Source organism: Saccopteryx bilineata, chromosome 1 (genome assembly GCF_036850765.1).
Source record: "Saccopteryx bilineata isolate mSacBil1 chromosome 1, mSacBil1_pri_phased_curated, whole genome shotgun sequence".
Taxonomy (NCBI): Eukaryota; Metazoa; Chordata; class Mammalia; order Chiroptera; family Emballonuridae; genus Saccopteryx; species Saccopteryx bilineata.
Window position 1 is genome coordinate 126,895,560 of NC_089490.1, and position 20,349 is coordinate 126,915,908.

Below are 20,349 nucleotides of genomic sequence, written 5' to 3' on the forward strand. Positions count from 1 at the left end.
TTCTTTTTTTTTCTTTTTTCTTTTTTTTTTTTTCTTTCTGAAGCTGGAAATGGGGAGAGACAGTCAGACAGACTCCCGCATGTGCCCGACCGGGATCCACCCGGCACGCCCACCAGGGGCAACGCTCTGCCCACCAGGGGGCGATGCTCTGCCCCTCCGGGGGCGTCGCTCTGCTGTGACCAGAGCCACTCTAGCGCCTGGGACAGAGGCCAAGGAGCCATCCCCAGCGCCCGGGCCATCTTTGCTCCAATGGAGCCTTGGCTGCGGGAGGGGAAGAGAGATACAGAGAGGAAGAAGGGGGTGGGGGGGTGGAGAAGCAAATGGGCGCTTCTCCTATGTGCCCTGGCCAGGAATCGAACCCGGGTCCCCCGCACACCAGGCCGACGCTCTACCGCTGAGCCAACCGGCCAGGGCCACTTTACTTCTTTAAGTTTCAGCATTCTCATCTGTAAAATGAAATAAATAGCTTCTCCTTCATAAAATAATTATGAGTGTTGAGATCATGCATGCCAATCTCCCAGCAAACATTAGCTTTCATTAATTTATTTCTGACTGAAAGAACTTGAGAGTTCAAATGTTAAATAAAATAGATGACATGCCTAAGAACATTTAGGAGCTTTCATAATAAAAAAAAAAAAAATTCTGCCACAATAGAAGATTGACTAGAAAGGAGTATAAGGTAATTTGGGGGGAGTAATAAAAATGTTAAATTCTTTCTTGTGGTGGGTAAGTAGGTATATAGAATTGTCGGAACTTATTGAACATTTAAGGTCTGTTTACTACCCTGTATGAAAATTATACTTTAATTAAAAGAAAAAGAATAGTTATGAATCTGCTCTGGATCTAAGATTTTATCCCATTCAACTCTCGGAAACCTGGAAAATATCATTGATAACATTCATTTAAAGAAGAAGTAAGGGAGGTCCTATTGTCCATACTATGAACAATTAAAGGCTCTCTGTCATTAAAAGTACTGTTTCTGCTCAAAACTTGTTCACTAGAAACCAGTAAGGGCAACAGGGAGGCTCCAGCCATGAGCTCATCAGATCCATGGGATTCATGAATCTAGGCCTTATCTTCATTGATTGTACTTAGGTTTTATACTATAATATGGCTAGGGTAGTCACTCCCACCAAACAACATATATGTACGGATTGCAAAAGGTTTATTAACAGTGGCCTTGCTATATAGGAGTAAAGAAAGCATACCTGAGGAAAGAAAGGATGAATACATGAATGGATAGAAGAATACTGAACAAACAAGAATTTACTGAATGGGTATCATCCATCACCTGGATTACTTAATTGTAATTTAATTCTCTCAAAAAACTTGTGAAGTGTGGCCTTGGATGGGTGGCTCAGTTGGTTAGAGCATCATCCCCATATGCCAAGGTTGTGGGTTCGAACCTTAGTCAAGGCACATACAAGAATCAACCAATGAATTCATAAATAAGTGGAAAAACAAATTGATGTTTCTCTTTCTCTCTCTCTCAATTCAATAAATGAATTTTAAAAATGAGAAAATCTGTGCCTAAATAATGAAGTGAATAGCCTAAGTTTCTACAGCCAGATCATGGCAGAGATGGACTCTTTGTATAATCTGATTACATACTAAATAATTTGCATTTGTTACAAATAACATTTTTTGTTAAGAGTGCCTATGCGCCTAGCGTGCGGAGGACCCGGGTTCGATTCCCGGCCAGGGCACACAGGAGAAGCGCCCATTTGCTTCTCCACCCCTCCGCCGCGCTTTCCCTCTCTGTCTCTCTCTTCCCCTCCCGCAGCCAAGGCTCCATTGGAGCAAAGATGGCCCGGGCGCTGGGGATGGCTCTGTGGCCTCTGCCCCAGGCGCTAGAGTGGCTCTGGTCGCAACATGGCGACGCCCAGGATGGGCAGAGCATCGCCCCCTGGTGGGCAGAGCGTCGCCCCTGGTGGGCGTGCCGGGAGGATCCCGGTCGGGCGCATGCGGGAGTCTGTCTGACTGTCTCTCCCTGTTTCCAGCTTCAGAAAAATGAAAAAAAAAAAAAAAAAAAGGAAAAAAAAAAAAAGAGTGCCTATGCATTTTATTAGCACTTACATGCACCATTTAGCATGTATTAAAAGGTTTAGTCTTCGTTTCAGATATCATTCCAACTACCTGTTAGGGAATTCATCAGTAGAGACATATGAGGCAGGATACATTTTTGAAGTATTAGTCAATGTTTTTTTCTAATTTTTTCCCTACTTCTTCATTTTTACCATCTTTTAAATAGCAGATAAGTTATTGTGAGCTATCAGAATGAGTTAATAAAGAACAAAGAAAAAAGATGAGGATTTTTTTTGTCATTTGAGTCTCCAAAATCCAGGCTGAAAGGGAATGTGAAATAAGATTTAAAACTCTACTTGGTGATTTAGAGAAAGAGCTCCCACCCAAAATCACACAAAGATTTCCCAGATGTGGGGAAGGAGACATATTAGAAAGAAGACCAAAAAATAGATGCTAATATGTCCCCGGAAAAGGGATCCATCCCCTCTCTTTCTCTTTCATCTATTCATATGTCAGTTGAAAAGGAGGGATTACTGAAGCTCTAGAAACGTCTGTGGGTTCCCAGATCAAGAATAGCTTCAATGAGAAAAGGCTGTGAGATGTAGATAGATATTGAGGATATGGTCCCTGTGGGAGGTTTTTATATTCCCGTTGTTGGTTGTCACAGTGGATGCCAGCATGGAGAAATGATGACCAGAGACCAGATGCAAACCATATGCCCCATCCCCCAACTTTGTCACTTGGAACACCCTCCAGAAACTAGATGCAACTCTGGAAAGGGTGGGAGGAAATCCCCAAGTTGTTAGAGATTAAATTCTGTTGCATTGCAAGAATGGGAACTCAAATCAGAAATTAGGTTATAGAAAAATAAACAGGGGTCTGACCTGTGGTGGCGCAGTGGATAAAGCGTCGACCTGGAACACTGAGGCATCAATTCAAAACCCTGGGCTGCCTGGTCAAGGTACATATAGGATTTGATGCTTCCTGCTTCTCTCCCCCTTTCTCTCTCTCTCTCTCTCTCTCTCTCTCTCTCTCTCTGCTCTCTAAAATGAATAAATAAATAAAAAATAAATAAACATGAATGTCTTGCATACTTAACTTTGCCAACTGGCACTCATTTTGCTTCAGTTATATCTGTAGTAGATAGTCATACTTTCATACTTCAGATTGAATCAAGAAAGGAGTAGTATTTGAAGCTTACAAATAGAAATCAAGAAGAAAAAATAAATTCACTAAAGACAAAATGTCCCTTTCCACTTGACCCCTGAATCTAGTGCTATTATATTCACTGAGGTTGTCCTATTTGTTTATGTAACTACATGCTTATCTTTGCTTGAAAATTCCTGGGCCGTGTTTCTATTGAGTTATGTGACCTTTAGCTTGCACCCTTCAGAATCTCTGATCATGTTAAACTTTTGTCCTGGAACTTGTTTATTTTGAAGCAAAAGTTTATCAGGTGAGTCATCAATTGATGGAATCCTTTGCAAAAATCCTCCTGTCCAACATGAACTAGAATCTTCCTTTCATGGCTTTTCTCGGTGTTTTACACTTCACAGCAGCCCCTCCTTCTTACTCATGGAATCTCCTATTTTCCCTCCTCCACCTGTCAGGGCATGATCCCGGACAATCATCCAGATAAGGCAAAGATTAATGGGTGAGGGGTGGAGACCACCAAGCAGATTTCTTTGAAAAAAATTAGACATTTGAAGCTTTGGAGATTCAGGGACCAACTGGACAGCTAGGTAGGTGGGAAGGGAAGGGGCAGTGGAAATAAAAAAACTAGATACAAGGCTATTTCAGTGGTCCAGAAAATAGATAATTGCATTTTGGACTAAGATAGTCATGTTGAGACACACTTGTTTTAGGAATATACCACGTTTTTATTACTTTTTTATTTATTTAAGAAATTACATATAAAAGTATGTGTTTTAAGTCAGCTAAGCAGTTTAAGTGAATATAAATATTTCCAGTTCCTTAAAATGGATTAAAAACTGATAACATAAATTCATATCCACGAACTCAGAAATGCTATCATGAAACTGCAACATAAGCCTTTCTATTTTGAAAGTAGAACCAACTGGATTTGGATATAGGATATGAAATAAAGAGAATTTAAGGTTTGATTCCTGTGCAGGCCACAGTTATCTGGAATTTTACTGTGCCTAGGGCTACATTAAAAAAACTAAAATTGACTAGACACCAAACTAAAAGAAAAGAAAATGTCTTAATTTTTTAAACTTGAATTTGTCATGTGTTGGGCAGATAAAATATATTATGCTCACTTTGTTAAAGATGGCACTGCCCACGTGGAAGCCTGTTGCCCAGGTGATATTAGTTGCCCTTCTTGCTTGGAATGGGTGTGATTATATTAATGTGTTTTGGGGGCGGGCTGTGGGCAGGCAGGATCCTTGTAGCCTGGGGCTTGGTTTTGGGACTAAGCCTTTCCCACCCTTTTTGATATGGGGTGGTGCACTCTCATGAAGAATCCCATTATGCCTCAGATAAGTGACTTTGTATCAGAGACTTCATTATTTGTATATTTAATTAAAGGTTTTGATTTCTGCAGTATAAAATGGGGGCTTGCTGACCCTGGCCGGTTGGCTCAGCGGTAGAGCGTCGGCCTGGCGTGCGGGGGACCCGGGTTCGATTCCCGGCCAGGGCACATGGGAGAAGCGCCCATTTGCTTCTCCACCCCCCTCCCTACTTCCTCTCTGTCTCTCTCTTCCCCTCCCGCAGCCAAGGCTCCATTGGAGCAAAGATGACCCGGGCGCTGGGGATGGCTCCTTGGCCTCTGCCACCGGCGCTGGAGTGGCTCTGGTTGCAGCAGAGCGACGCCCCGGAGGGGCAGAGCATCGCCCCCTGGTGGGCAGAGCGTTGCCCCTGGTGGGCGTGCCGGGTGGATCCCGGTCAGGTGCATGCGGGAGTCTGTTTGACTGTCTCTCCTCGTTTCCAGCTTCAGAAAAATACAAAAAAAATAAAATAAAATAAAATAAAAATGGGGGCTTGCTCTCTCTCGGTTCCTGAGATTAGCATTAGAGAGGAGAGCAGAGAAAGGCTACATGGAGGAGGCCAGGAGAAGCAGCCAAGATCATGGAGTGCTGAGTGAGAAGCCAGTTTGTGCAGAGTTTGTGCAGGGAGAAGGAAGAAGACGGGGAACAGAGGTGAATAAGTCTGGTGAGCTAGAAACCTTTGATTCTAGGAAACTTGGATGAGTCAGTGGCTTTGTGAGCACTGAATGAGTAGGTTTTGGAGACCAGTGTGTGTTTTTACTTGCCCACCGGGTGCAAGCTAGTGTTAAAGCTAATGGCCCACCAGTTATTGGCTCCGTTGTTTCATTACCATCTGTTCAAATCTAATGGGAACCTGCATGTGAATGGCCACGAGGGCAGCTCCTGGCCTTATATCATGGAATCAAGAACAACAACAACAACAAAAATCCCTCAGTTTAATCAAGTATTTCACCTACCCAGTAAAGCTCTATAGAAAGCACAAAGTTGCATCAGATTTAAAAGCAACATGCAAAACAGAAGTTCCCAAATTAACGGAAAGCCAGTAGGTTTTTCTTCTCCACTTAAGAGTGCAAAATGCCAATCACCTGACTACAGTCAGCTAGGTTCCCCCTGCTGGTGGTTAGAAAAATTACCTCTGGGTGAATAATACCTAACAGCAGTGTGTACTAATTCCACCCTTGCCCTGGCCGGTTGGCTCAGTGGTAGAGCGTCGGCCTGGCATGCAGAAGTTCCGGGTTCGATTCCCGGCCAGGGCACACAAGAGAAGCGCCCATCTGCTTCTCCACCTCTCCCCCTCTCCTTCCTCTCTGTCTCTCTCTTCCCCTCCCGCAGCCGAGGCTCCATTGGAGCAAAGATGGCCCTGGCGCTGGGGATGGCTCCTTGGCCTCTGCCCCAGGCGCTAGAGTGGCTCTGGTCGCAACAGAATGACCCCCCGGAGGGGCAGAGCATCGCCCCCTGGTGGGCGTGCCGGGTGGATCCCGGTCCGGCGCATGAGGGAGTCTGTCTGACTGTCTCTCCCCGTTTCCAGCTTCAGAAAAATACACACACACACACACACAAAAAAAAAAAAAAATTTTTTTTTAATTTTAAAAATTTAATTCCACCCTAAGCAAAATGTGTGAGGTAAGCCAAGTCATCTTCTCCTGTTCTGTCCCTCCTTTCTCTTGATGCCTAACTCACTTCTCCCAAGACTCACTGGTACCCAGGGTTCCCACACAGCAACCTGCCTGTACAGTCTATAACCCAAGAAATAGCATTTCATTTTTCTCGGACTCATGAAAATATTCTTTTATGTCCCACTCGCTAAGACAACTTCTCTTCGTAACCTAAAAACATGTGGCAAAGTGTCAGATACTTACAATTTAGCTCTGTAAAATAACGTAATGTTTTTATCTAAATACATTTTTTTTTTCTCAAGGAAAGAGGATACGTGAAAATGTCAGGACTAGTGATGAGAAGGGCGTACTGAGCAGAATAATGTTAATGATGTGAAAAAGATGAAGATTTCTAGCCATGTCAGGCTATCCTGGTAAGCATTGTGCCCATAATATTCCCTACTTAGAACCAGGCTTCCCCACTCCCAACCGCACGCCACCTGCTCCCCCTCAGGGAGCATGGTGGTCGCCGGGTCCCTGATATGGAGAAAGCAGGCATGGGGAGGGTGCTGGCTGGCCAGGAACCAAGGTAGAGGCAGCAGCCTTTGGCTTCTCCAGAAAAGGTGCAGAAGACTGCTCACAGGCCCAGAGTCAGGCTTCTACAAACAACAGCAGAAGGGTCAAAGATTATTTCCTCTCATAGTCACCATGGAGACAGTCTCTAAAATAGTTAACTATCAAACTCTGCCTTTGTGCCCAGACTGAGCAGAGAGGACACAGAGGAGCCCAGGTGCTGACAAGCAGGGACCGGGCACACCAAAGGAAGCACTGGGGTAGTAAGCCAGTGCTCAGGTTGACTGCTGAGGAGCAAACACAATGGTCTCTATGCTCCAGCCAGAGGATTAAGCTTTACTTAACAAACATCTGACTGCTAGAGCCATTCCTGTTCATTTAAGAGCCGGTGTATTGATAGGTTCTGTTTTCCGTAATATCTGATTCTCTTACCTGAGTGGGGTGTGTTCAGAGCTCACAACCAGTATGTAAAATACTCTCTCTCTTTTTTAATCAAAAGTTTGTTTTTCAGAGAAGTTTTAGGTTCTCAGAAAAATGAGTCGACTTTACAGAGGTTTCCCATACTCTCCCTGCCCTGCACAGGCAGAGCCTCCCGGTTACCAGCCTCCACCACCAGAGTCGCACATTTGTTCGAGTAGTTGACCCTGTAGTGACCGTTCCTTCTCACCCAGTGTCCGTGGTTTACATGAAGGCTCCCTGTTGGTGTTGTGCCTTCTAAGTATTTGGTCAAATGTGGTATAACATGTGTTCAACATTGTATATACAGAATATTTTCACTGCCCCCAAAATATTCCTTACATAAAGATTTGATTTTTAAAATAAGATTGTTCTTGTAAACATGGAAAAATGCTAAATTTGATTTCTTAGTTGTAAACGAAAAATTTTCTTCACTTCTGTTTCCAACTCTTACCTGAGAGTTTCATATACCAGGCAAATGTACCAATGTCCATGTATTAAACATCTTTTCTTGGTATAAAACTTCTCTGAAAAACAAACTTTTGATTAAAAAAGAGAGTATTTTACATACTGGTTGTGAGCTCTGAACACACCCCACTCAGGTAAGAGAATCAGATATTACGGAAAACAGAACCTATCAATACACCGGCTCTTAAATGAACAGGAATGGCTCTAGCAGTCAGATGTTTGTTAAGTAAAGCTTAATCCTCTGGCTGGAGCATAGAGATCATTGTGTTTGCTCCTCAGCAGTCCAACCGAGCACTGGCTTACTACCCCATTTAAAACTCCTCTGTAAGGTCAAGAAGGGTCAAATAATTGTATTTTCATCATCATTCCTCGCTCTCTTTTCCACCCCACCCTCCTCTGCCCTTCATATTTCTCTTATGCAAGGTTGCTCATTACTGGCCTGCCATTTTATATGTTCTGTGCTTGTATGTTTACAGTTTGGACTAAAAGCCAATGTGGGACTAGTAAAGTGGACAGAGAGATGGTTTGGGTAGGAGCTTCTGTCATTCCTCGTCCAAGCCCTCATTAAACTCCATTACCTCGGAGATCATTCAGGTTCACTGCCAGACCTCTTCAATAAAATGGGTATTACAATAAAGTAAGTTGTAACCTTTTCACCGGTGGAGGAGTATTGCCTTTGATTTGTAAAAAACAAAACAAAAACACAACATCTGTGAACCGCAATAAAACTAAGTATGCCTGTATGCTTGTCTTTTTTCTACCAGCAGTCTGTGCGCTATAGGGATGGGATTTTTTGCTCACCATTATATCCCAAACACTTAGAACAATGCCAGACCACAGCAGGCATGCAAATATTTTTTTTAATGATTGAAAAAGATGTTGTTTGTGAAATCTTTTATTCAGACATTCCAAATGGCTTAACCGCCCATCTTTGCCCAGCATCCTGGATTGCCTACTTGAACAGAACTTGGGAGAAAGGAGATGGTCTCATCACTGGCAGTAAATTGTCTCCATAATGAAGAAACAGGTTCAGCTACCACTTTCCCAGAGATAATAGAGATTTCTATCATTAGCCTGAAGCAAATAAAATAAATGAAATATCCTCACAATCACAAGGTCCAGATACAATATGTCAGAGTTCTATACTCTCACACACAAAAAAGATAGTTACAAACACTCAGAGAATCCAGAGTTGATGAGACAAGACTCATACTCTCCGGGTAAGAACACTGTACACACTCCAATGCATACATTCAGTAAATGCTCTTCTCTGCTGTCATTTCAGGAACATCTAGGAAATAGCACCTATTTACTAAGCACTTTCTGTTGTCATTTTGCAAGGACTCTATGAATCGCCAGGGCACCTTACATCATGCCTAACATAGGATAATTTACATATTGGTAGTGGAAGGATGCAAAGTGCACATAACATGAACCATTACTCTTTCAAGTGGGTGTTCTCACCTTTGTAGCCGAAGACGAATCTCCTGTGACCGGATACAATATTCTCTCAGGTAAAAACAGAAATTTCCCCAAAGTAACAAAACCCAGAGCTAATTTGCCAGAAACCCATTAGCAGAGAATAGCAAGCAGATTAACTGTTTCTTAACTCTTCCATAATCGATTCGTTAAAACTAAAAAGCTACTATTACTGAAGCAAATTTCTAACTTTTGGACTCTTCTATCAAAACCAAGGCCTGAGTTAAGATGCCTAATGCTATTCCCTCTTTTTCTGTAACATGTCATTGGAAGAGCTTTTCTAACTTTGGTCAGCTTAGGGCTGGTGAGAGCTTCTTTTAGTATTTCAAAGACCCTCTGTTACTCTCTTTCCTAACACAAACTAGTTAACCTTGTTGATCACTTTACTTTAAAGCTTATAGAGAGGCCTGGCCTTTTTTTATATTTTACATTCTATAACTGGCAATATCCACTTAATTCTAGGAATGTTCAGAGCTGTTTCTGAGTGGTGGGCTCAGGAAGGCCTAAAATGGCCTGTATTCTACTTGAAGATAATAATTGTTCTAGGAGTTAATAAAAGGCCTAGCCAATCTAATATTTTAAAAATATTTATGCTTTCTCCCTTTTTTATGTAGAAATTAAATGTAATGGGGTGACCTTGTTTCATAGGAACACATAGGTTTCATGTATGCATCTTTGTAGCATGTGAAGTATTCACCTGGAAACCACACTCCCCCCATACCCTCTCTTCCTTCTGCCCTATGTTGCCACCACTCTGAGCACAATGGAGACAGTCCATCCTATCTCCATGTGTCCCACCACACCCAAACTGCAAGCATGGCTCACATACAAACACCTACTAATATCATTTACTGTGTTAATAGAATGAAAAAAGGAAAGCACATGACTATCTAAAGAAATACTGAAAATCATTTATATGCAAACAAATGCACATCCATGTTCAATGCAGCATTTTTCATGGTGGCCAATACGTGGAAACAACCAAGGATTCTTTTTTTTTTTTTTTTTTTTTACAGAGATGGAGAGTCGGAGAGAGGGATAGATAGGGACAGACAGACAGGAACGCAGAGAGATGAGAAGCATCAATCATCAGTTTTTTGTTGCACCATCTTAGTGTTTATTGATTGCTTTCTCATATGTGCCTTGACTGGGGGACTACAGCAGACCGAGTAACCCTTTGCTCAAGCCAGTGATCTTGGGTCCAAGCTGGTGAGCTTTGTTCAAACCAGATGAGACTGCGCTCAAGCTGGCGACCTCGGGGTCTTGAACCTGGGTCCTCTGCATCCCAGTCCGATGCTCTATTCATTGCACCACAGCCTGGTCAGGCCAAAGAGTCCCTTAATAAAACATTGAACAAACACGATCTAATACCTATGTATGATTAAATACTAATGAGTCATACTTATTCATATGCAATAAACAACATGAATTAACCAAGAGACTATTTTAAGAAGCAAAATAAGGAAGTCAGAGAAAGTTAAGGACTATATGATTACATACATATGTGGCAGAGATACCTAGATTAACAGACATAGACAGAAGTTAAGTGGATACCAAAGGAAGGGGGTGGAAGAAAGAGGAGTAAATGAGGATTTTATGCTAAAAACACTGAACAAACTAGGACTACAAAAGAATTTCCTGAACATGACAACAGGCATTTACCAAAAACCAACATCTAGGGCATATGGCAACTCTATACTTACATTTTGAGAAAACACCATACTGTCTTTCATAATGGCTATACCAGTTTATATTTTCCTTTTTAAATAAGATTTTATTTATTTATTTTAGAGAGAAAGAGAGAGAGAGAAGAGAGGAGGAGAAAGCATCAACTCTCATATGTGCCTTGACCAGGCAAACCCAGTGTTTTCAACTGGCGACCTCGGTGTTCCAGGTCGACACTTTCTTCACTGCACCTCCACAAGTCAGACCCAGTTTACATTTTCACCAACTGTGAAACAGGGTCCTATTTCCTCCAAACTTTTTACTACCTCTCTTGTTGATAACAGCCAAACTTTTTATTACCTCTCTTGTTGATAACAGCCAATCTATCAAGTGTGAAGTGACATCTCATAGTTTGGATATGCCTCTTTTTGTGCATCTCTTTGTTGTTTGTATCTCTTCATGAGAGAAGTGTCTGTTTAGGTTCTCTCCCTATTTTTTAATTGAATTGTTTGTTTGTTGTTGAGCCTTGTGAGTTCTTTATATATTTTGAATATTAACCACTTTCAGAGCTATTGTTTGTGAGTATTATTATTTTTTTTTGGTAGGTTGCCTTTTTCCTTATTGTTGTCAGGTTTTTTAGCTGTGCAGAAGCTTTTAGGTTTGATACTGTTCTAGTCATTTATTTTTGCACTTACTTCCCTTCCCTTTGGGCTCAAATTTTTAAAAAGTTCTTTATGGCCGAGGTTTAGGTATTTAGAACCTATGTATTTTTCTCTGTATTTTATTGTTTCAGATCCTACATTTAAATCTTTGATTTATTTTAAATAAAATTTCATGCATAGTGAGAAATAGTAGTCAAGTATCATGTTTTGCATGTGGTTTTAAAATAATCTAACACTGAATTCAAGAGGGTTTTCCCCCCCTTTATTGTGTATCTTAAACTATTTTGTAAAAAGAAATGTATTTGCCCATATATCTGGGCTTTATTTCTGGGCTTTTGATTCTGCTCCATTATTCTGTGTTTAATTAATTAATTACTGAATTATCTTCTCATTTATTTATTTTGCCAGTATTATGCTGTTTTGATTAGCATGGTTCTGTAGTATACTTAGCAGTGAGCTAGTATAATACCTTCAGCTTTCTTCCTTTTTCTCAGGACTGCTTTAACTATTTGGGGGTCCTTTGTAGTTTTGTACAAATTTGATAATTTTTTGTTGTTTTTTAAAGAAATGGATGAACATTGAGACCATTATACTATTGTATGTGAAATAAATGAATCAAAAAAGCTAAGAACTATATGATTTCACACATAAGGGGGATATAAAACTAAGGCTTATGGACAGAAATAAATATAAAGTGGTTATTAAAGCAAGAGGTCTTTGAGGTAGAGACATAAAGAGAAAGAAATATATATCTCACATAGGTGGGACATAAAACTGAGACTCATGGACATAGATAAGAATAAAATGGTTACTTGGGGGAGAGGGTGGGTCAAAGGGAGAAATGGAGGACAAATATATGATGACGGAAAATAACTTGACTTTAGGTGGTGAGCCCACTGTGCAGTCAGCAGCTTAAGGGCAATAGAAATATTGAACAAGACACTGACCAGTTTTCTCTGTGGTATACCACCAGGCCAGGGTATACATGTCCCAGGTTTAATTCCTGCTCAGGGAACACAGAAGTGACCATCTGCTTTTCCACCCCTTCCCCTTTTCTCTTTCTCTCTCTTTCTTTCTCTTCCCCTCATGCAGTCCTGAAGCCATGGTTCCATGGGTTTAAGTGTCTCATTCTGGGGAACTGAGGACAGTTTCGTTGAACGTTTGCCTCAGGCATTAAAAATAGCTCAGTTGCAAGAATGGCCCCAGATGGGGGTTTCTAAATAGATCCCAGTTGGGGCACATATGGGAGTCTGTTTTTCTATCTCCTCTCCTCTTATTTGAAAAAGAAGAAAGAAAAAAAAGGTTTACTGAAACTCTGTGTGTTCTTATTGATCAATGTCATCACATTAAATTTACTTTTTTTTTTCTTTCCCAAGTAAGAGAGGGGAGATAAAAAGACAGACTCCAGCATGTGCTTGGACTGAGATCAACTTCTGTCTGGGACCGATGCTCTGGTTATCTGGGGTGATGCTTGCAACTGAGCTATTTTTATTTCCTGAGATGGAGGCTCCACGGAGCCATCCGCAGCACCCAAAACCAATCATACAGGAGCCTCTAGTCTTAATGGCTTGCTTTCCTTAGGCATGAGACCGCTGCCCTATAAGCAAGTGAGCCAGTTACCCCCAGCATTTTTGTCCTTTTGTGCCTCGGCAAAAGGACAGCTGTGCCCTATGTGTTGGGACTACATGGAGGAAGGGAGCTTTGATTCCTTGGACACACGGTCTTGGATTTATTGGCTTTTGCAATCCAGTGCTATGTGGGAGGAGAAATGCTGGTGGCCTGCTGCCTGCTGGAGATGTGGAGCTGGTGGGGGAAGCCTTTTTGGCCGTATCTACCTGGAGTGTTGTGTTCATAATGATGATTCAATGGGGGTAGGTTGTGGCTTCAGTCCCACAGAAATTTTTCTAAAAACCAGTATTTAGTAGATTTTGTTGTATAATTTTTTTTTTTTACTATGTGTTCTTAGAACAATTGTCTTTACTCATTTAAATACTTTTATGGTTTTTTGTTTGACAGTGATTTTTGAGTGTTGTGGACATTTTGGATATTATATTCTGATAGTTGAGATTCTGTGTCGGAAGCTGATCAACAGCTGCTGGTTGACACAGTCACAGAAAGAAGATCAACAACCGCTGGTTGACACAGTCACAGAAAGAAGAGGCGCAACAATACTTCCCCCTTTAACTTTTGAATTAATTTGTGTTTTTTTATCACTCCTTTTCTGGGTGTGTGTGCTGTCATTTATGGCACAGAGATAATAGCCCTGTGCTTTCCCTGCAGATTCGTAGTAATTTCTCTAAAAATGAGACAGAGGGTGTGAGTTACACAGATAAGCCTATAAAGCCCCTTTGCCTAGGCTCATAGACATGGGAGGATGCTATGATATCCCCAGAAAGGGTTAAGTCCGTAGAAAAATTTCCTCCTATATATCATGTTAGAATAAATAGATTGTGACTTATGAATAGGTAGGAAACAGTAACTATACACAAAAGCACCTTTCATCCTTCACTTAATCGATATTACTTTCCCTCCCTAGCCTTTTCATGTGGTAGAGCAGAGAAACTTTTTTTTCTTCTTGAATAGCTGACCTGCAGGTGGTAGAACACTCTGAGAAAAATAAAGTTAGAACTTTACTACTATATGAATATAGGAGACTAATAAAATTTGACTAGACAATAGACCTTTAGATAAAATAGAGTTATTAATCAATACTGACCTTTTAGAAGCTTGTGTCAGTATTGTTGTTACTGCTCAAGTTATTGTATAACTGTACTTAGAATGACTTACCACCTGATTTATAGTTTATAGAAATGTACTAACCATTGCCTAGAAATATGTAACCATAGTATACCATGCTCAAAATCCTAAAAGAAAGTATACTCATAATAAATAAACATATAGTAAATTTTATATAGAAACATACAGGAATGTTCAATTGAGAAAAATACTAAAAAATCCTAATGAAAAATATTTTAAATATGTAAAATTTCTGAAATAATAAATTTAATGATAGGTTTAGTAGTGGATTGGAAATGACATTAAAAAAAAGATCAATAAAAACAGTAATAGACCCTGGCTGGTTGGCTCAGTGGTAGAGCATCGGCCTAGAGTGCAGGAGTCCTGGGTTCGATTCCCGGCCAGGGCACACAGGAAAGGTGCCCATCTGCTTCTCCACCCCTCCCCCTCTCCTTCCTCTCTGTCTCTCTTCCCCTCCCGCAGCCAAGGCTCCATTGGAGCAAAGTTGGCCCAGGCGCTGAGGATGGCTCTGTGGCCTCTGCCTCAGGCACTAGAATGGCTCTGGTTGCAACAGAGCAATGCCTCTGATGGGCAGAGTATCACCCCCTGGTGAGCGTGCCAGGTGGATCCCGGTTGGGCGCGTGCGGGAGTCTGTCTGACTGCCTCCCCGTTTCCAACTTCAGAAAAATACAAACAACAACAACAACAAAAAACAGTAATAGAAATTAGCCAATCTGTAGACACAGAGAAAAAAGATGGAGGGGAAATACACAAAGCCTCAATGGAATACAGTAGTCTATTGTCTATCACGGGGGTTAGATTCTAGAAACCCTTATGATAGGCAAAAATCCACAAAGTAGTGACCTTATATTTATTTTATTATTTATATATATTTTAAGGGTTTGTAAACCTTCTCCACACTCTTATAAACCTTTCCCACATTGTTATTAACCTTTCCCACACTCTTATAAACACTTCTGATGCTCTTAAACAGTTTCAACACTTTTAAACCTATGTAAAATTCCTCAATATAGCAAAATTCCACAATACAAAATTAGATAAATACAATTTAAAAATCTGTGTTACAATGAGACCACAAAAAGTGAACCACGATATGGTGAGGGATGACTATAATATCAAAAGTTCTTACATAAATGCAACTGAAATCCTCCAAGGAAAAAAGAGAATGAGCACAAAAAATATTTTAAGAGAAAGAGACTGCAAAGTTCTCTAAATCTATGTACTTTGATTGACCAATGTCATCCTGTTAAATTTAGTTGTCTAAATAAAAAAAAATGTTTAACTTGTCAATCTTGGTTTCTTTGAAAAAAAATTCTTATTGCCAGGTGTTGTTTTATTTGTGTAGCAGAAAAATAGATATGCTATACATAGTCTTTCAAAATTATATGACTTGGTGCAATAAATAAAACTTAAACCAGATGTCAGTAAACAATTAGAAAAACAGAAAGCCAAAAATAGTAACAACAACAAAAACAATGAAAACACCAACAAGAAGCTAGCACTATTGAACCATAATAGTCTTTAAAATACATTACAATTTACTGGCTTAAGTTTAAGTCATCCTCAAAAACAATAAAAAACAAAAAAAAACACAGGGCAATGAAATCAACTGGGAGAGTTTGGTTTATTAGTAAAATTCTATAATATCTAAAGTAGACTCAATTTGAGAGATAGAAGGGACTTTTAAAGATCAATGCAATCAATAAAGTCAGTAAGGTTGCTGAGACCATTATCCTGATGGTTTGGGAGCCAAATACCCCAATTCTGTTTCCCAGTTACATAGATTTGAAGTTACTTAATCTCTTCTCATTTGGAAAACAGGTTTTTAGGAGCACTAAATGAGGAGGTCTGGTATTTACCACCATATTTGACCTAAGTGTTCACAAAGTTAATACCCATCCCTAGTGATTTGACCAAGGCCACATAACCAGTTTGCTAATGATCTACCCCCAAATGATCTTAGACTTGCACTTCAGTGCTTTTTCTCTCCACATTCCTCATTCTTAAAAAATTTTTTAAATTTCTTTGTTCTTGGTGTCTGAGAACATATTGTATCCAAAAAAACTCAAATCAGACATTGCTTCTATGTCTTTGGAATCCAGAAGTGCCTTCTTGAAGAATATACTTCCTAACCTGAGGCTACATTTCAATTATAGTTTTGATTTAATTATGATATTCATCATAGGATCTCATATAATTATGTAAAAAGATCTACGAGAAGCATTGAATGAAAGTTTCATCAAGTATGTTAAAGAGTACTAGAGGTGATGTCAGAGAAATGGCGCCATGAGGAGGGCTCCCGATACCTCTCCTTGAAATTTCAACAAATTCAACAACTAGAGACAGAAAAACAATCCCAAGAGCATCTGAAATACACATACACCAAACAAAGCTACTATTGGGTGAAATGGTAGCTGAATATATAATCCACTCTGAAGGAAATAAGAAGGAGAACAGAGTATTCTGCTTTCCTCACTGACCTGAGCAAGGGCTGCTTTCACTTGGAACTGAGAGAAAGCGAGGGCTGGGGGCGTGGAAAAAGCTGGGCTGGGCAGAGATGTTCACGCCGAGGAAAGAGTGTGCCCACGACTCAATCCACACAGAGCACAGAGCTAACACCAACAGCAAACCTCGGCAGAGGTGGGCAAGCAGTTGCCTTGTTTACTCCCAATATCCTGGTCGGCGAGTGTGAACAGTGTATGAGTGGTTCCTCCTAGATCCCCGGGCATGGGCTCCCACATTCCTGGACAGAGGGGCTCTGTCAGAGAATGTCAGCAGTAGCCTTCTGTGTGGGCTGTTACCAGAGTCTTGGTGTAATCCCTGCTCCCTGAACAATAGCACGGGGAGTGTGTGAAAGCTGGCTTCCCTATGCCTGGACCTCTCCAGGCAGGGTACCTTCACCAGCCATACAGGCTAACAAAGCACATTATCTGGGAAGAAAAAATATGGACGTGCTAGGAGGAGGGGTGTGCAGGCATCTTTCAGACAGCTTTGGCGAGCAGACCCGCAGATCGAATCACTGAAAGGAGCCTAACCCGCAGTCTGCTCACTGCCCAGCTGGCTAAAGCTGGCAACGGATCTGGCTGACAAGGTCTTCTTTCTCAGGTCTGTGATCTAAGAGAACCTGAAGGAAAGACATGATATTTTTTAGGGTCTCTTGCTCTGCATGTAGTGGCTGGGGCAACTTCCTGCCAGCTGATCCAGGGTAAAAAACACATTCCTATGGAACAGACCTCAGAGAACACTACAGAAGTTGGGCAGGCTAGGCTGCAGGATTCTTAACAAGAAAGAAGTTGCAGAGAGCAGTCCCACAGAACGCTAAGGCAAATTTAACTAGACATACCCTGGGAACATTAGAAAGGAGCCTGAACAGAAGTCAACTCACCCCCTTACCTGCTTAAGCTGGTGGCTCTGGTCAGCAGAGCTTTCATACTCAGGGCTGAGCTCTAAAAGGACCTGGAGTAGGGACTTGGCAGATTTTAAGACCTCCTGTTCTGCAGGCAGTGACTAGGGCATCTTCCTGCCAGCCAATACAGGTTACAAAGGGCAAAAAGCCTGGGGAAAGCAGACCTGTGGAGTGCTGAGGCACTCTAGACATGCCCAGAGGCTCATAGAAAGACACCTGAAAGGCAATCAGCTCACAGCCCTGCCTGATTACACTGGCAGCTTTGGCTGGCAAAGCCTTACCCAAAGCCCTGTGTTGAGTGGGGCGAGAGGGGGGATTCGGCAGCTTTTAGGGCCTCTTGTTTTCCAGGCAGTGGTGTGGGCAACTTCACAGCAGGGTCACCAGGCTGCTGGTTCAGGAAGGAGAGACTTGGAGAGAGGCTCTGGGAAAACAGAATCTCACATTTTTGGAGCCTGCAAACGCAAACAAGCCCCAACTACCAATGAGACTGAGGCCTAGTATATGTCATTGCCATAGAGACACATCAACTGTACATCTCTACCTAAGCATGCCACAGGGGCAGAGCCTGGGGTATAATGCCACTGACCAAAAAGAGAGAGAAGAAGGACAAAGGAAGGAGATAACCTCTCAAAATCAAGAATAATCCACAGTCTTTCTAACTTTTTCCATTCTTTTTTTTCATTTTTTATCTTTATTTTTTTCTTCACCTTGGTCCTTTTATCCTCTTTTCATCTTATTCTATTCTTTTCATCTTGAACTTCATTACCAATAGGTGTTACATTTTTCATTCTTTTTTTTTCTTTCTCTCTATGAGGATTACAACCCCAAAACCTTAACTCTGTCCTTTTTTTTTTTTCTATCTGTTTCTCTTTTTTTCCCCTTTCTTTTGATTTCTCTTTTCTCTTTCACTTTTTTCTCTTATTCAATCCTCACTCACAAATTATTTTATTTTGGACTAAAATTTTTTCTTTTTGGCATTTTGTGTGCTTTCTACTTTACTTTTTATCTCATTAGCATCCCCCTCAACCTCAGCTCTCCATTCTATGTAGTTTTTGTTCCACTTAATACAATAAAAATTTTTTCTTTTTCTTCTTTTTTTTCTCTTTCACTATATCTCCCATTTGACTGTCATTTACAAGCAAATTATTTTATTATTAATCCAATTTTTTCTTGTAGCATTTTGTGGGTACTTACTTCATTTTATACCCCTTTGTCACTTCTCCCAACTCAAGCCCTTTGTTCTAGGTAGTTTATTTTGTTTTTTTGTTTTGTATTTTTTCTGAAGCTGGAAACGGGGAGAGACAATCAGACAGACTCCCACATGTGCCCAACCGGGATCCACCCGGCACGCCCACCAGGGTGTGATGCTCTGCCCACCAGGGGGCGATGCTCTGCCCCTCCGGGGCATCACTCTGTTGCGACCAGAGCTACTCCAGCACCTGGGGCAGAGGCCAAGGAGCCATCCCCAGTGCCCGAGCCATCTTTGTTCCAATGGAGCCTCACTGAGGGAGGGGAAGAGAGAGACAGAGAGGAAGGAGAGGGGGAGGGGTGGAAAAGCAGATGGGCGCTTCTCCTGTGTGCCCTGGCCAGGAATCGAACCCAGGACCACTTGCACGCCAGGCCGACGCTCTACCACTGAGCCAACCAGTCAGGGCTAGGTAGTTTTTGCTCCATTTAGCACAATATAATTTTGTTTTTCAGGATATTTTCTCAAAAAAAATTAAAAAATTATTTTTATTCTTTATCAATTCTTATTAGTGTTATTAATAAAACCACCCTCAGATGCCATAAAGGAAAAAGAAATTGAATATCACAGATATAAAAAACAGAGGTGTAGCACAGATAGATGAGGAAAAATCTATAGAAAAAAATTTTAATAAGTTGGAAACCTTGTAGTTAAATGACAGAGAATTTAAATTAGAAATTCTAAAAATACTCCGAGATATACAAGAAAGCACAGAAAGGCAATTTAGGGAGCTCAAGAAACAACTTAACGAACAGAAAGAATATATCACCAATGAAATTGAAACTATGAAAATGAATCAAACAGAGATGAAAAACTCAATTCATAAACTGAAAAATGAGGTAACAAGCTTAGCTAATAGAACAGGCCAGATAGAAGAGAGAATTAATGACATAGAAGACAGGCAACTAGAGGCACAACATAGAGAAGAGGAGAGACTCACAGATTAAAAAAGGAGAAATCCTTACAGGAATTGTCTGACTCCATCAAAAAGAGAAACATAAGAATAATAGGTATATCAGAAGAAGAGAGAGAAAATGGAATGGAGAACATATTCAAACAAAAAATAAATGAGAACTTTCCAAGCCTATGCAAAGAACTAAAGCCTCGAATTCAAGAAGCAAAAAGAACACCAAGTTATCTTTTTTTTTTCTTTCTATTTTTCTGAAGCTGGAAATGGGGAGAGACAGTCAGACAGACTCCCGCATGCACCCGACCGGGATCCACCCAGCATGCCCACCAGGGGCGACGCTCTGCTCACCAGGGGGCAATGCTCTGCCCCTCCAGGGTGTCGCTCTGCCGTGACCAGAGCCACTCTAGCACCTGGGGCAGAGGCCAAGGAGCCATCCCCAGCGCCTGGGCCATTTTTGCTCCAATGGAGCCTTGGCTGCAGGAGGGGAAGAGAGAGACAGAGAGGAAGGAGGGGGTGGGGGTGGAGAAGCAAATGGGTGCTTCTCCTATGTGCCCTGGCCGGGAATTAAACCCAGGTCCCCCGCATGCCAGTCCGACG

General features: G+C 41.3%; 1 non-coding gene across 1 annotated transcript; it reads left to right on the forward strand.

Moving 5' to 3' along the window:
* Positions 1-14,502: 14,502 nt before the first annotated feature.
* TRNAS-AGA (transfer RNA serine (anticodon AGA)) lies at positions 14,503-14,578 on the forward strand. Its single transcript has one exon. It is a non-coding gene; the product is annotated as a tRNA-Ser (tRNA).
* Positions 14,579-20,349: the final 5,771 nt, after the last annotated feature.